The 17,765-nt window shown below is 39.9% G+C and overlaps 1 long non-coding RNA gene across 1 annotated transcript; it reads left to right on the top strand.

The window, feature by feature from the left end:
• The first annotated feature begins 3,153 nt into the window (after window positions 1-3,153).
• Window positions 3,154-13,929, top strand: LOC146501042 (uncharacterized). Its single transcript, XR_014869960.1, has 4 exons — window positions 3,154-4,136; window positions 4,222-4,298; window positions 8,353-8,462; window positions 8,662-13,929. It is a non-coding gene; the product is annotated as an uncharacterized LOC146501042 (long non-coding RNA).
• The last annotated feature ends 3,836 nt before the right edge of the window (window positions 13,930-17,765 follow it).

Genomic DNA, 17,765 nt, shown 5'->3' with positions numbered 1-17,765 from the left:
TATTTTGTCTGAAACTCCACAGAGTTAACCCACTTGTGTTCCAAACTATAGTCTGAAAACCATCTCCGGGGTGCAACATGGAGCGTTCCAGAAAAGCTGAAGTGATAAAACGCAAAAAAGCCCATTACCTGAACTGACCTAACGTACACGAGAGTCCAACCGAAGTAGGACACAGGAATGACTGCCAGCCATTTGCAGAAATGCTGTAACTGAGGTCTGAGGTCCACGTGGAATGCACTATTAAGACTGGAGGAGCACCATATGCTATGTCGTGCGTCACTGTTGGCTAGCATGTCACATTTATAATGCAAACACTTCCTTGGGCACACATGCAAAATGCATGGTGATAGGAACACCAAACAAAGACTATAAGACACATTGTTTTGTTGAGCCACTGTTAAGGTCTCTGAAGGGCAAACAGCTTTAATTGTAGAACAGTTACATAATAATTGGACCTTCTTGGGTGTCTGACCTTTACGTAAGAGCTTGATTAGCGCTGGTTCATATAGCTACGACATATCAGGTTAAGACATGGAGATCCAGCATTGGTTAGCATTGTGACAAGAAGCTTCTACCCTCTAATCTGCTGTTCTGATAGGGTCTTTCCATGTGGCTTCCTCTCACTCCAGTGACATGCATATTAGACTATTTGATGTTTCTAAACTGGCTGCAAAGGTGTGGATGTGTGAGTGATTGGTTGCCTGCCTCTTTAGGCTCTTGAAGGAGTAGCGGCCTGTTGAGTATGCGTCCTGTTTTCCCCCGGGATAGGGTCCAGCTCCCTGTAGCCATTTTAGTATAAAACAGCCAAGGAAAGCAAGAATTATTGGACTGTGTTGCCTCTGTAGCAGCCAGAGCTGTACCCAAAAATACACACACCTGGCATACTGTCAATACGAACATGTGTTATTAAAAAAATGGCACTGTGAAAGCTTGCGATGAGTAACAGTTCCACTACATACTGACAAGAACAAATGCTAATGCAGAAGTTAGCTTCTGCATCTACTGCAACTGGCCAATAAGTGAGGAAGTCTATAAGAAAATGACTTCGCTACAATCCCTTCAACTCACTCATGGCCTTGACAAACAATGTACTGATGAGTTTACGGTCCTAATCATTAGTTTCAGGCCTTATCTAATACAATATAATAAAGCAAGGTGTGTTTTAGGCAATTTTGTGATTGAAAACTTGCTACCATAGCAACAAGCATTGTCCACAGGCATAGAGATTGGACAACCTTAATTTTCTGATGTGTATTATTTGACCAGTTGGTTATTGGAAGTTGCTGGCTGGTGAATGGTGAAACTGGTCACAAGGAGACCTTGTGATCACTTTGGTTAATTGCTGCAGTCGCTTATGTTTTACATGGAGGATGCTGACTGACTACAAAGTAAAAATGACACCTTTTAAATCTGAATCATCTGTATTTGGACAGGTGTGTGCACACAAACAGGAATCAGAAATGTTTGTGTTCATTTTGCTTGGTCTCTCAGACTTTAGCAATTTATTTTATACAACTGACAGAAGCCTCAACCAACCGCTCACCAACCACAGAATACAACATTTTCTCCAGTGACCAGTGGTTGCCAGATGGTTGCCGACTGGTCTCTATGTGTCACTGGTAAATCCAGCCCCTGCTCATTGCTTCTGTTGAACGTCAACACCTAGGTTTTGATGTTCAAGAGGCTCAGCTTCACAAACAAATTGGTTATTTTACGGTGGCCACGTCTTTTTGTTTCATACAGTCTATGACGTGTACACAGACAAGAAGCTCAAGTTCAGCTTTTTGAGATGGAATATTTGATTTTTGTGGTCCTTGTAAATATTGAGTACAGATTCCAAAGCTATGCAACTCACTACTTATGCTATTTGTCAGACATTATTATGTTTATTCACAAGCACTTTAAGTACACCCACGTCCATGTAAAGGAACATGAGCAAACCTCCACTGAACAGTATCCATATAGTTCATGTAAAGCATAAGGGCTGACTTGTTATGTGCTGGGTAAAACCTGAGCCAGACGGGTGCGGTGTTTCCATAATACTGCCGCATTTTCAATGAGACTCAAGGCGACTGCGTAGCAGGGCCACCCATGCTGTGCCGTGCTGAGGCTTGTACAGAACAGTAAACATGGCAGGGGCCTTTTGGACCGGCTTCTCAAGCCCCTGGCCAAGTTGTCTGTAGTGGATGCCAACCAGAACTGACTGAAAAAAAGAGGCAGAGCTGTTCTATAAGTTAGCGCTGCCAGTGTATGTCAAGAGTTTCCCCAAGGGGATGAAATATTCACAGCGCTGCCAGTGGAGATGAAAGTAACTGCAGACACGTCATTAATTTGTCATGTTGTCCAGAGGAAGCCTTCCTTTTATTCTAAATCATGGGTTTGCCTTAAGAGATCCTTAAATGAGTTTGTGATGGATTTTCCCAATAAAGAAAATTACTAAGGGCAGTGCAGCTCCAACTCTCTCATGAATAATAATGATGATGAAATTCACTGGTGATTCTCAGTTCATACAGAGCTAAATGAATCATAAGTCTGACTCTAAAACTCTTTTAGCTCAACTCAAACAGACCTCAGAGGAAACTTTCCACATCAGCATGAAAGAAACATATGCAAGTGTAGTCAGAGTATGAATGTACCTGGAGCAATTTTGCACATTAACTATGAAGACCTCTCAGTAATTCAGATTAGATCCAGGGCTCCCATTGGACATCTTTCCATTTTATCACTGCCACCCAGTCAGCGTGGGAAACCATACAAGCTCAAAACTCGTGTAATTTCCTGCCTTTTGTAAACACTCCTTGGGGAGCCAGATATTATGCTGCATAGTCATAAATATATTGGTCACTGCTCTGGCCAGAACATTTGTATAACACATGATAATGGTGCTCCGTTAAAGAAAAGAAAAACACTGAAATCACAATCTTTTCCCATATCCCATTCATTCTTACAAGTGTGTGAATGTTCAATTTAGGTTTGCACCAGTTAGTTCCTCAGGTCCAAATGTAAAATTGTGATGAGGAAAAAGCGGATACCCAGAAGGGAAAATCAAACAGAGAGCTAAATAGTAAATAGATCAAAAAGATAGAATAAGACACCAAAGTAATAGATTTCAGGTATTAAGTGAATACTTCCTTGTTCTGCTAAAGCCAACCACTTGCAGACAGTTGCATTCTAAGGGAGTTTGGTGCTTCAATATGCAATAAAATGGCAATAAAGTGAACTCAGTCTGTGATTAATCAGTCGGTTGCTATCTGCATACACAGAAATTCACATTTGCCACTTACATTTAGACTCCAGACATAAACTCATGAATTTAAAACAGAAATTCCTTCACAAGCGGTGACATAGTTGCCGTCTATGCTGTCATAGTTACAGCTATCCATGCAAAATGACGCATGTGCTTGGCAGCCTTGCTTTATATAGTTATGTAACCATAATATAACCAGCTGGGAACCACTCGCAAAAAGACATGTTGCAGACAAGTTGTGCTCATCAGTGCAGACTGACTCAGATTGATTGGGTCATGTTGGGAGTCTGTCTTCATTTATGAATTGGATGGTGATTAGTTGCAAACCTTCACCAATCTGTCTAAGCGGGACTGCAGACAGTCCAAGTCTGAAAGTATCCTTTGTGACTGCCTTGTGATTGAAAGTGTGACCAGTTGGTCAACACATTCACTTGCAAACAACGGGCAACCTATGTGTCATTTTTGTATTATATTTACATTTACAGTTTGGTTAAATATCTGATTTAACCACATATACGACAGTCAGGTATTTAACATGATAAAGGTTATCTTGTGTTTGTGTTCCATATTATGTTGCAGTTGCAATGTTCAACCATAGTGTAACTGTATTTATTTACTTAAAAACATGTTTCTAAATACTTTACCCCTTCCAATGAACAACTGGTCAAATAGCGCCCCCTTACGGTGCTGTGTAAGTGCGTATCACTAACTCAGTGGGAGAGAGAAGAGAGGACAGGCCAGCTGTCCTAACCAGTAAAATATTCAACTCTTAACAGGAAGAAAGAAGAGCTAGCATTGTTTAATAAACTAACAAGCGCGTGTTTTCAGATAGTGAAGTTAATTAAGAATTAAAACAGACGTCGTATAACCGGAAGTTAAACAAATGAAGGTAAGTTTAGCACTGTTAAGCTTTTCTTCGATGGCTTAGAAAGTTAATTGTTTTGGTGCTAACAGCTGCACATTCATCACCACAGAAACTCCAGTGGAAATGTCTGGGTATGGATAATAAACACTCAGCTCACGGGGAAAAGGAAGACAGCCTGCAAACAGAGTTAGTCCCATACAGCTTGTTTGTCGGGTTTGTTTTTCTGGCCTTGCTTCGTTAGATTGGTATTATGCATATGAACGCGTTTGAATGAAGAGTGCTTTTGTCTGAAGTGTGAGCTTGTTGTAAAGCCGTGTGCCTACACAGAAGCACCCCGGAGAGAGCTGGTGCCATTTTCCCATCTTGTAAAGGTCACCTGTTGGATAGAACACGTGTCAGAGTTATCTGCCATATTTGCTCACAGCTGATGTTTTCTGCACATGTGAAACGTGGCTGTGTAGAAAAATCATCACCTGATTTTGTTATATGTGGATGGAGATAGATAGATAGATAGATTCTGTAGCAGACTATATCTATTTCCACAGATTAGGCTGGCACAGAAAAAGTTGTCCATAATCCCACAGTGATCATGCAGAGTGATTCATTGAGTAAATTAATAATAGCCACTATTTTTACTCATGAATTGCAATCTTTATGGCGACATGGTTATTCATTAAATGGAGAAACATTGTGCATTTCTTAGATGAAACTTTCTCTTTTCACCTTACATTTTCTTGAACTTCTGATACAAGTTAAACAAAAACCAAACAGCTGGAGTGTGGTGTGGGACACATGGGTCCTCTGGTAGGGCATTAGGCTCGAAACATTGGGTGTTTTTGACCATAAAGCCTTCAACTGGAGGGCAACTGGAGCTGCATGCTCTCTGCTGCAAAATTATTGGCGGGTCGGGTGATGAACCCTCTGAGATCTACTGACTAATCTGATAAGTATGTCCATTTGCAACCAGCCAAGATTAGATCCTAGCATCTTAAAACCATAAGCGAAAGAAAATGGTCCAGCGTAGTCAGTTCACTGTGGTCAAACTGAAAACTGCATTCCACAAACTCAATAAGCGCTGCTCTGTGACAGCCCGTGGTGACTTGGTTTCTTGATTAACTGCGTTCTGGAAAGATGTCATGTTGGTCTTAAAGCAGCTTTTGCGCAATACTTGCATGTCACAAAGCCACAACAGCTGCCTACAACTTAATATTGCTTTTGACGCTGTTCTTTTCCTGCCCGTTTTAATTATGAATCCAAGTGATGCATAAAAATCCAGTCCAGAAGCCAAAGTTGAATTTTCATTATTGACTGAATTGTTTTTTTGGGTGTTTCTTTTCACAGCCATCAGTTTCTCTTCACAACTCATTTCCTTACCATAGCTTTTTTGCGGTCTGATCTACTTGACAGAAACTCTCGAGTGAAATTACAATGCGAGCATGATTTATTCATAGAGATTAAGTTAGATGAGGTTCCCAGAATTGAGACATTTTAATACAGAGGTATTTGCTTGAAAGTCACAAAGGCTACAGTAGAACTTTTATTCACAGTGTGTTGTTCAGTTGATGTGGGGTATTTCAGATGGCTTTGCCCACCGGAAGTCTAGATGGAATAAAAACAAAACAAATCCCTCCAGTGAATTCTGAGTCTACCGTATTTTGAAAATCCCACAAAGGATGCACACAGGAGATATCTTGGTCAGATGCAGCTAACTTCAGATCTCTGAGCACCCTACCTCTAATGCTGAGCTCAGCATCACTTAATTTAGCGTCTTTTAGTCACTACCTTGATCTCTTTTGATTAAAATGGTCACAACTGTGCATATAAATATTAGGGCTGCCACGATTAGTCGACTAGTCACGATTACGTCGACTATCAAAATTGTCGATGTATAATTTAATAGTCGACGCGTCGTTTGAAGCTTTGTAAGATCACAAAAGACGCAGGAATAAGTAGTAGGATTTAAGAGTGTAATAACGGACTGAAACAGAAGATGGCAGCACTGCATGTACAAGGATGCCAGCTGCCGTTAAACCCCGAAGAAGAAGAAGAAGCAGAAGCAGTGTCCGGTATTGTAGCTGTATCCAAATTCAGGAACTGCATCCTCCTGTGCCCGCATTTGTAGGCCGATTATGTTACAACCACACGACGAAGACTGTCCAAATTCGAAGATCCCGACAAATGCGGCCGACAAATGCACGCTTCATTTCCCCAGATTTGAAGGATGGGTTGGGTGTATACTTCGTGGCCCAACCTATCCCAGAATTCATAGCATGGCCCTGCTTAGTTTCCAACAATGGCGGCAGCTAGTTAGTTTTAATATTACTCTTATTATTCTTTCTGGGTCTCAAAATAACCGTTTAACATATTTTCAGGCGACAATGTAACTGTGTAAACCTCAAATATCTGCTCAGTTTATCAAAACATCAAATATTTTCAAAAGCGCTCCGACGTTTTCGGAGACGTCTGTTACCCACCAGCTCGATAGCTAGCCGGGGGGGCAAGGCTCACTAGAGCCGTGAGAACACCGGACTCCCGTTTTCAAACCCACTGCCATCTTTTGCTACTCAGGTTAAACATGATATATAAGTCACTTAGACAACTTAAAAATGTTATTGTTTGTTTTATTTAGTGATAGTTATATAAGAGCAGATGCTGCTGGTACAATAAGCTGTACGTTTTACGTCCAATGGATGATGATCTGATTAGTCGACTAATCGCAAAAATAATCGGTGACTAGTCGACTATCAAAATAATCGTTTGTGGCAGCCCTAATAAACATACAGCTTGTGTCCAGGTGACCAAGTGAGTCCACTTGGTCACCTGATAGATAAACACCTTCCGAAATTCTTTCCAGAGATAGTCGAATGTTTGGTCATATGAATGCCTTTCTGCCTTTAGATCAGGAAACTTACATTTGACAAAGAAAAGAAGCTGTTTGTTACACGTGCTGGTAGAGAGGAGCGCTCCGGTGAAACGCTGTCGGCCTGCGAGTCTACATTGTTGCATTTCCTTTTTATTTGTGACATTTCTAAAACGATTGCTCACAGATCCTACAGTCCAAGACTGTTCAAAGACCCCCTCTCAGTATTAGACATGATTTAGGGTCAAAATTTACGGTTTGTATTTAAAAATGTTAAAGTTTTGTAAGTTTTAGAGTCCTTCTTGTCAAATAACTTTCCAATTTTCTGATCTTGGAGGGTTTTTACTATCTGGCATCAGCTGAACTGGGAATTTAGCTTATCATTTTATTTTGCAGGGACTATTAGAGTAAATGCTTTTTATTGTGTGTTTACTGTAAATTACAGCAGCACATCATCTCACCCTCTGCTTCTGCTTCCTTGGAAGTTAGCATTTAAAAATGATTACCGATTTCTCACAGAACTGGTGCAGTTCTCTAAAGAGCTGTTGTCTGTCATGGTCTTTATATCCAAGCTTTACCAACATGTTGCTTCAAATGTTTTCTCAGAGTGGTTATTTAATAAGTTAAGTTTACAGAACTGCCAAGACTTTACCTAATGAGAACAGGGGTTTTTGTCAGATTATATTTTTAATCGGGCATGAAGAGATTAGAGGTTTGTTCTGAAGTCTAATTTACATTAGTTTTGTGCATTAAAGCCGAGAGCAGAGAGTTGTGGGCTGTGAGTCATGTGTTGCTCTGGGGATTGCTATTAGTCCACTGTGCACTCACTCACTCCCTCTGGGTAGGTGCCAATAATCTAACCCGTATAGGGAAGAAACAGAATGCAACACCTTCATAGTTAAAGCAGATTCCTTGAGTCTTTTATTTGGATTTTTCCACGGGATAACACCACCATGTGATGAATCTCTGTTACTCTTGTCAGCTGTATACATAGCCAGTCTTGGAAATTTGTGTGTGTTGCACCTGTAATAGCAGCAGCATGGTTGACTTCTCTTGTGAGAAGAAGTGCACATCACTCAGATGTGCCTTCCCATGGAAGCTTCACTACTGTTGTGTGGGGTTTTTTTTTTAAGCTAAGTGCATATGTACTAGTTTTTTTCTTTTTTCTTTTTTTTTTTTTACGTTTCGAGTTGTTTAAACTTGAATGCAAAGGCCATACTGTGAATGTGTTGGATGTTTTAAATGTTTGAAGTACCAGACATCTAAATATAAACATCAGCCTCAGTCTCAGGCAGGGTGGAGCAGATCGTCTGGGCTTAAATCATGCGAGTATAGTGCTGTCAGAAGGGTACAGACAGCATTCATCACATTCCTCAACAGATGCCACAGACGTAAGACCAGCACGCCTTAAATGCATTGGACCTGAACCTGGGGCAGGCAAAACCGAGGAAATCAGAGCTGACTGGGGCACTGACGGAGAATGCTTTGAGGTAAAAAAAAGAAAAATACTGTTAAGCAGACGTCTTACCATTTCCTCGTCTGCTGAGCTGCACCACCCAAAATGTATAAACAGACCTGATGAATATGTGTGTTGATGGATGCAATAGCACACATTTCAACAGCAAATTAAACTGCACATGGCAGTATGGAATGTACTAGCATTAAAGTTTCTATTATGTCTGTTTCCAGGTTTCCCTTACAGTGTTAGATACACTGCATGAAAGGGAGATGGACCTCACAACATCTTTGTTTATCTCAATGCATCAAATTAAAGTAACCAAAAAAAAAAAAAAAAAGTTTTTCCACCTGGCCTGAAAAAAAAAAATCCAAGGTTTAGATGCACTTTTTAATTGGAATGATGTAAAATGTAGTATTTAATTTATTTTTTGTGTGTGTGTAATTGATGAAAGTAGGGTTATTGCTAGTTGTCTTCCTTGACCAGTTTTTATAGGGTCCATTTTAATATCCCATTGTGGAGAAGTGGTTGTGCTAGACCTAAATGTATGGACTCTCAGGAGTGTAGCTCAAGTGATGGATTGAAAGATGTAGAGTCTCTGGCAACAGATTTGGAGGCCTGCAAAAACCACAGCTTTGTAGGTATGGGACTGATTTTTTTTTTTTAGCATATTCTCATAGACATAGCACATTATATTATTTATAACAGTCCAAATCAGGTGACTGGTTTGACAGATATTGAAGTTTGATTGTAGAGGGAAAAACAGACATTTTCATCTAACTTTAGAGTAATATTCCCAAGTTAACAAGCCAAGTTACAAATCAAATTTTTTTTTTATTTGTAGAATGGGTGAAGTTAATACTACGGCCAATATGCTTCTGCTAAAGATGATGGTGATCTTGATGATGAGGAACTCTCTCCAAGACGGAACATTTCCACGTAACACTTTTTAAAGCAACTTATAAGATATTTCCTGAAACCCTTTTAAAACTGGGATGGTGAGAGTTATAGCAGTTGAGTTCCACGTGCAATCAGAAAGTAAAGATTCTTGGAATTCCACAAAAAACCCCAAACACCCCAAACAAAACACACCAGTGGCGCAATTGCTGGACAACACACTCATAAGTGTTTTCGTTTTTCGCTAACTACTTTAACACGGCCAAGGTCTTTGGACTGCTGAGCACAACATACCAGCACTATTACTTTTTCCTGACTCAGAACATGTAGCGGGCTTTAGCTTGTGGCAAAGATAATCAGCATACATTGTTTGTGCATTGTTCTGCTTTTGAAATGGTTCTAATTTCTTTTAGCTTTTAAGAATTGTTTCAAAGGTTGGCTGTGATGAACAGCCATGCAGTTGAGATTCTTTTGGGCCAGTCATCATATTTGTGTGAGCAGAATGGGTTTGAAGCTCTCCACATTTCTGCTATTCTTAATTGACCGGATCTAAAGACATTATTTATGGGTTTTTTTCTGTGAATAAGGACTATTTTCTTGTAATTGGATCACATTTGAAATATGTCATTGATTGATGTCAGTGCTAGGCATTCATTCTTTGCATAGTTCACAACTGCTATTTGTGGTATTTAAGCTTTAAAGAGCTCGGTGACATTTTGAACGATTGAGATGTACTGCCAAAAATAAAAAATAAAAATAAAAAATCCCAAATTCCACAGCTTTCCCAATCGCAGTCCTTCATGTTAAGATTTGTCACATTTGTCAGTTTGGGATTTCCCCAGGAATTTTCAAGAGATGTCTAAACTTCAGAGGAAAAACAAAAAAATGTAAGAACAGCACTGTGAAAACACAACGTGGATTATCTGCAATCGTGAGCAGGGATAAGGCGCACGGTTCTTAAAAGAAAACAATCCAAAGAATTTGCATGTGCAGAAACTTTCAGCTCCAAGATGTGTTTCTGAGCGACTGAACAGGAAATCTGGACTTGGAGCGAACATAAGCATCTTTTTTCACATTTCATTTTTAACATTTTAACATTTTGTCTCCTTTTTCCTGTTCCTGTCTGCCACTGGGGCAAAACACCAGCAGGAGAGGGATTGTGTTTGATTGTGGTGGACCAAAACCCAGACTACTGACCAATACGCACTTTGAATCGGGCTTCGAAGGATCAGATTCAAAGTGATGGAGTGGAGAATGGAAGCAGGCAGATCTCTGTGGGTTGGAAGACTTTGTGAGTTGTGAAAGATTTTTACCAGAGGACAGCCAAGCGGATGGCATCTGTGGTCAGCAAGGCATTGCCTTTATTTCCTTGGATCAAAGTTAGCCAGGAATCGGTCTGTTTAAAGTAGGCTTTCTAAAACTCTAACTTGGCAGCTTTTAACTTGGAATAATAAAAATACATCTGATTTGTAATGCACCTTTCATACAAAAATGCAGCTTTGTTGCCATGTTCCCAGTGAGCAGCCATTTCTTAACCACAGTTTTTGTTATGTGTACCCTTGTGGGTCACATGTAATTTTGAATAGCTAAAGACAAGATGGAACTTAAAAATATACAAACGGCTTCCTGCCGACTAAAGAATTCAGGTCAGCTGTTTACATGGGATGTGATTTTATTCTAGACTTGTGTTTAAATGTCACAACACATTCAATCAGAACAGTGTTAAATGCTTTGCATGACTCATGGTTCAAAATAATCCTTGTTTTTCAGTCCTTCAGTTCATTCTGTCTGAAATAAGCTGTTTTAGCTCCTATCCTGTTTTAGCCCCTCTCCCTTTAAACCACCTTTGTGCTGATTAATTGCAAGAGGCAACCAAGGTGGGGAGTCAGGGGCAATTTAGACTCTCTGATTAACCTAACAAGCAAAGAGAAGAAGCCAAAATGCCTGAAAAGAGCCCCCCCCCCCATGCATTGGGAGAACATTGAAACTCCATAAAGAAGGCATCCTCAACTAAAAAACGTCTTGCTTTGAGGGAACAGCACCAACTACCCCATTATAACACATTATTAAAACTTTGCCCAGGGTTCATGTTAGCACCCTCAAAAGGAAAGGCACAACATGTAAGATTTTATGTTGAAAACAAACTCTTCACAGAGTAGTTGAGCTTGGAAGCCAGCAGTTTTGGAAAGCAAAGAAGCATACGTCCCCACGCATTTTAGGCCAAGACGGGCTGCATGAATGCAGAGCAAGGGGCAATGTAGCCAGCAGTGAATCACATTAAAGCTCTTGTGTGGTAGAATTCTTCTTTCAATCTGTTTTTGAAAACATTTACTCCGTTGCATTGAAATTCCAGCTGTTTATTCAGATTTACGTGTTTATATGGAGCATTTTTTAAATCTCGTGTTTGGTTTCTAATGCGATTAGAATCATTATACCACGCGCCATGTAAATGTAGCTATTCTTCTACCAGCCGCAGGCCTTTTATTTACCTTGTAGTCAAATATTTTCATTCTAATTTTCATGAGTTGATTTGTAGCTTAGATACCCTGACTACACTAGACTGCATACATGTTCTTCCCAGCTGCCTTTGCTAACCACGTCTCGGTTGTGTATTCTATTTATGCCACTCATGACACCAGAGAACCAACCGGCTTTGCCCGGCCTTTATGACAACACCTGGCTTGTATTTAACTGGCCTATAAATAGACTTTCCTCCAAATACAAACCACCTGGATGGGGTCAAACCACTGTCACACGCATTAATTTCAGTTTTGCCAGAAAGGGTTATCTGAGATGTAACGATGGTGGTGAACAGTGATTTACATAGATGATATCCATCAGAGCCTGTGGTCAGCCCTGTGGTCTGTGAAGACTAAGCACACACATGGAGGCTTTTTGGTGTCTACTCCATCATTGCTAACCAATGTAAGTTAAAGGGGAAAAAACGTGATTTACTCTGAGTGAATTTTAATCGTCTTGTAATGGTTTTACTGCTTAGTCCCGCATAACTGATGGGTTTGGGATGGGCCTCACACATGAAATGTCTGTGTTTGGTTTTCAGTAATTGCTTTTGCATGACTTGGTCACAGGTGTCAGGCAGAGACTTTTGGTAAATGTTTGGCATGGTAGAGTAAGAAAAGTTTCAGGGCCTACCTGGAATAGTCCGGGCTTTAAATAGCGACAAGGCGTTACCCGTTTCCTCTGCCGGTTCACTCACAAACACACATGAACTGATGAAAGTTGACTGGAAATTATGAAGACTTGGAGAAAATAAGAGCAATTTTGCAGTAATTGCCATCCAGCTGTTAGGTCTTCCAGTGCAAAGGCTGCGTTGCGTGTTGGGAGTGTGAGTGTGGTGGGAGGTAGATATTTTTAGAATCAAACTCCTCTGTTCCAATGGCATGGCACTCAAGCACAACATACCTTCTGTGCTGTGCTTTCCTCCTTAAGACGAGCACTTTTCCTTCTATGTTTTGTGTGCTGGGCTGGCGGCCAAGACGGTGGCTTCACAAAGGGTCACAGAGCAGGGGCTTTTAATATGACCGGCTTTTGCTGACTCAAAAAAAGCAGTCCGTGGAAGGATTTATGTAACTACATAACAGCAACAGACTGAACTTAGATGTTCCCTTTAAGGAAGGCTTATCTAAAAAGAAAAGCTTGCGAGGTTTGGAAAAATGTGATTGTGTAGTTAGACAGTTGTCTATCTTCATACTATCCTGTTGTCATCACTGATTACTTGGAGGCAATCTGAAAGCATCCTGTGGCTCATTTGCTGCTCATTTTGTTTTTTATTTTGTAAATAAATGCCAGTAGATAAGAGTTTTACCAGCCAGGGAGGAAATTATTGTAATTACTTTATATACTACAGGATATTGCATAATTTAGTAGTAGCTTTCCAAATAAAATACATGTAGTCACGTACACCCTGAATAGAACAAGCAGTGGTGACTGCTGTCACCCGGACACTCAGTTGACAACAGTCTAAGAAATATGGAGATCTGATCCAGTGATTTCAAGCTCCTGATTCAAAGACTAGGATTAGAGACATTTGCACACCAGTTAAATTTAACTATTGCAGTAGCAGACATATAGAGTATTGATAAACAGGTTTTGAGGTGGCAGGTTCAAAGGACATCATAGCATTTTGATCTTGATTTTATTAATAGAACTTTTATATACATATACACGCCTGATTGCCACTGTAGCTTCTTTTCAGGCCCACAGTTTGTGAACCTGCCTTGCAGTTTCTCAGGTCATTGCACAGTCTGACCTCAGGTGAAATTACTGGGCCATCAGCTCCTGGGAGAAATGTTACACTATGTTAACACATGCCTGAATGCACTAGATCAGCAAATTATTTAAAGTTCTGCTTTTATAGAGATGCTCATGCTTGCTGATGATGAATTGACCGCATGCATTTTATTAGCAGCACTTGGCTGCGACTTACTCTCTTAATTACTATGGAAACAGTAACTTGTACTTAGTTTTTCACAGTCCATCAGTCCTCTATTTTTTTTCCCTAAATTCTAAAGATCTATATGCTACTGATGCAGAGAGCAATATAAAGCTGAATCATGAGAACAATAATTCCCTGTTTCCTTCAAATCCCCCCCCCCCCAAAAAAAAAAAAAAAAAAAAAAATCCACAAAAGCATCACATTCCCTAACTATGCCCAAGAGCAGCAGAGCTGTCTGTGATAAATGTGCCGTGGTCATAACAGCTGGGGGATGACAGAAGCTGTCAGACTACAGATTAACTCAAAACCCCACTGAAAGCAGTCATGTCACTTCTTACCTGATGTGCACACAAGAGCTGATATGCACGCACGCACGCGCGCACGCACACACACGACTGCACACAGAAGTACAAACTAAACTGCTAGCAACTTTGTTTTGTTGCACACATGGCTGAGATGATCTCTTATCATGATTTGCTTTTGCACACATGCACACACACAAACAGGCATGAAAGATCAAACACATGAGATATAGATCGGAGCACGGATGTGCACAAAGCATATACCGTACACCTCCACCCACTCAAATCACACAGGTAAGTTTTATTGTGTCTTGATGGTAAGCCATTAGTGCTGCAAATGTTCTTTCTGATTTATTTCTCTCAAGCTTCCCACACTGTTTTTTTTTTTTTTTTAAATCTCAGCAAGTGGAAAGAGGTGGAATTGCTTCTTGCCTATACTGTGAAAAAACAGTGCTGGGGTCTGAAGTGATGGCACTTATGTGGAAGACTTTATTTATTAAAGCTCAGATATAATAAGTTGGAGCAAATGATATTAGTTTCATATTAAAACTTTAGTTGAGCACCTTAGAACACACAGTAACTTGTGTTCCAGATTTCATTACTGCAGAACCTGCTTCTGTTGTTCTATCAAGTGGATAAATATGCTTTATTTTGTTCTTACAGATGCTTAATGGTATGCAAGATAATACTGTCAGAAGCAGGCAGTCATTCACTGAGAGGCTGTTTGTCAAATTCCATTAAGCAACAAAAATGCAGGAACATCATGTAAACTACCAGATATTAGACTGATATCGGACTGCATGGGTGAGATTAAACATGGCATGCTTTTTTTACTGCAAACCCTACGACTGGTACAAACTTCAAAAGATTTGGGAAAAAAAAACTCCATATAAATGAGGTCCAGTACTCTGCAAGACAACGTTAGCATGTCTTAAGTCTACATCTACATGGTGGGACATTTATATGGATACACTGCAATAAAATGGGAATGGTTGGTGACATTAAAGTCCTGTTTGTGGCACATTAGTATATGTGAGGGCTGCAATGACCCGGTTACTGCGTTCACCAGATATCAACACGATTTCGATCCGCTCCTCACATGTTAACCTCTTCGACATGTCAATGGCTGTGAACAAAGAGAAACTTGTAAATAACTCATGAAAGAATAAAGTTACATTGAAACCAAGCACACCATTGTTTTTCTTGTGACATTACCACTAAGTTTGATGTATCACATGGCCCTCTTCCTATTGAAAAAACAAAAGTTGTATCCAAGATGGCCGACTTCTAAATGGCCACCATGGTTACCACCCATCTTGAGGAGTTTGCCCCCTCACATATACTAATGTGCCACAAATAGGACTTTAATATCACCAACCATTCCCATGTTATTACGGTGTATCCATATAAATGGCCCACCCTGTACTATCATTCAAGTGTGAATGCATAGGGCAAAAAGGTGATGGGTTCTCTGGAGGGGCTGATCAAAAAAGGGAAAATCATGATCATGAAAAGCAACATGATTACTCATTGATTTTGAAATAATTGTGGATTCAAGTGCAGGAAAACCAAATCTTTTCTTTGGTAGTGTGATTAGGACCTTAACTTGTGGGTAGGGCTCTGAATTTTTAACCTAACAGCACCCTCTTTGCTCCTGTAAAGACTGCTGTGTTGGGTTTCTTGTTTGCTTTAGCTCATTGTCATAGTTCTATTATTATTTGACTGTCGCAGAGATTCAAAGTCAGAGCAAATTTTACACAATTTTACATTGTTGTTTTTTTTTTTTTTTTTTACGTACAAATTTTACACAAGCCTTCACACACAGAGTGACCTTCCTATAATGTTATTGTGAGCACACTTTTCTGAGGATTATCCCTTTGGACCACGCAGTGATTAATAGGCCTCCTGTACCTTGCAGCACCATTCTTACCCAAATTTTCTTTTTTTCATTTCTTGGAAAAGTTGGGGACCGGTTTCAACTGTCTGTCATGCAGTTTCATGGAAACTCTCAAATCTCTGTGTGTGCTCCATGCAACTTGCAACTTGTATTTGGGCTTGCGTGTGCTTACATGTGGTTGGCATTGTATATGGCATTGTCCTATTTGCACTCCAAATAATTAGTCCAAATGAGTATCTACTGAAGCATGAGACGAAGACAAACGCACACCAAACGTCATTAATCATTATCCCATCATCCCTCCCATCAGTTTTTAAAGATATTAACTGTAGCGCCTCTGATTGTAGTTGAGAAATCACTAGAAGTTAAGCTACTTGTTGACAGTTTTGTTTTTGCATTATTAGTTATGCCAGTGTAGTTGTAAAAGCATCATACCATTCATAAAAGTACCCCCATTTGAGTCTCGATGTGCTGGCTGGTTATCAATTAGCAAAAAGAATCAACATGCCACATGAAAAAGATGAGGGGGGATTGTTTTTGGCTTTGAGGGTTTTCTTTTTTTTTTTTTTTTTTTTTACCCGCAGGTCATAAAATGATCAAGCAGTCCCTGGAATGCATAGTGGAACTCTTAAAACGTCTTTCAGTGCCAGAAGACAAACCTAAAAGGAGCAGAAATATTGCCAGCTGTTGCAATCAGAATGGGAGGAAGTACATTTTTAACCTTTACAATATCACATCGTTTATTTCTGGGATTAATATAAACCGAAGGCTTACAGCAGATGTTTTCATAAGCTTGAATTTTTGTATTTATATACTTGCAGTAAATCATGCCACCTTACAGAGCTGTAATCAGTTTTACACATATATTTCTTTCCAGTCCATCGGCTATAAAGTATGCTGAAACAAAGTATAGGTTTTGTAATGAGAAAACAAATTGGCAACAGTTTTAGTAGTTAATTAAATGGTTAAAATAAAGTTTTTATTTGTCATCATGGTAAAGGGTGGTAGGGTTAGACATGACCAAAGGTTCAAATATTTAGGTTGGTGTATGTGCAGGTAATCCGTGTGAGGAATTTGGGCTTCTGTCTAGTGTAACCATCTGTGTTGAGTATTGTTTGAATACATTTGTACTTAAACCTTGTGATTATGCAGTGCATCCAGTCAGAAGAGAGTCGGCTTAATGGGAAGACCTTAAAGAGGGATGAGCTAAAACTGCTCGTTTTAGACAAAGGATGAAGTGAGGGGCTAAACAAAGACCAGTACAAGCTACTAATGGACCCCAACGATGAGGAGCTGGATGCTAACATGTCCTTTTTAAGCTGGCCAGGGAATGGAAAATATGTTACCTTGGGCTTGATAAAGTTTGATGTATCTATAGTGTCTTTTCTGTGAACAGTGTATATGTAAATATAAATGATAATATAACAGTAAAACAGAAAGTATTCTAAGTGCTTGGTTTGGTTGCAAGCTTTATGCCCCCAGGCACTTGTGTAAACTGCACTTAAGCCAAGCTGAACTGTCTTTTTGTGCAAACTGCTGTTGAATTCAGCTCGTCAAACACGGCTTGTCTTAATTACCGTCTCATAGAGCGTCCCTGTCATTCCAAACAAGATTGAGACGTCTAACAAGCTGACAGGGTCGTTTGTACTTTGAACTGAGCTCGAGAGTCTAGAGATGGGCCTCTCCTCTCTCTGGGAGCTGACACATGGAAAAATGAAGGTACACTGGAATGAATGTGTAGGTTTCTGCATATAGTGGAGATGTAAAATGCGAGGAAAGGAATGA

Source organism: Neolamprologus multifasciatus, chromosome 16 (assembly GCF_963576455.1).
Source record: "Neolamprologus multifasciatus chromosome 16, fNeoMul1.2, whole genome shotgun sequence".
NCBI classification, from domain to species: Eukaryota; Metazoa; Chordata; class Actinopteri; order Cichliformes; family Cichlidae; genus Neolamprologus; species Neolamprologus multifasciatus.
Note: the sequence above shows the minus strand (reverse complement) of the source record. Positions and strands in the feature narration are given on the sequence as shown.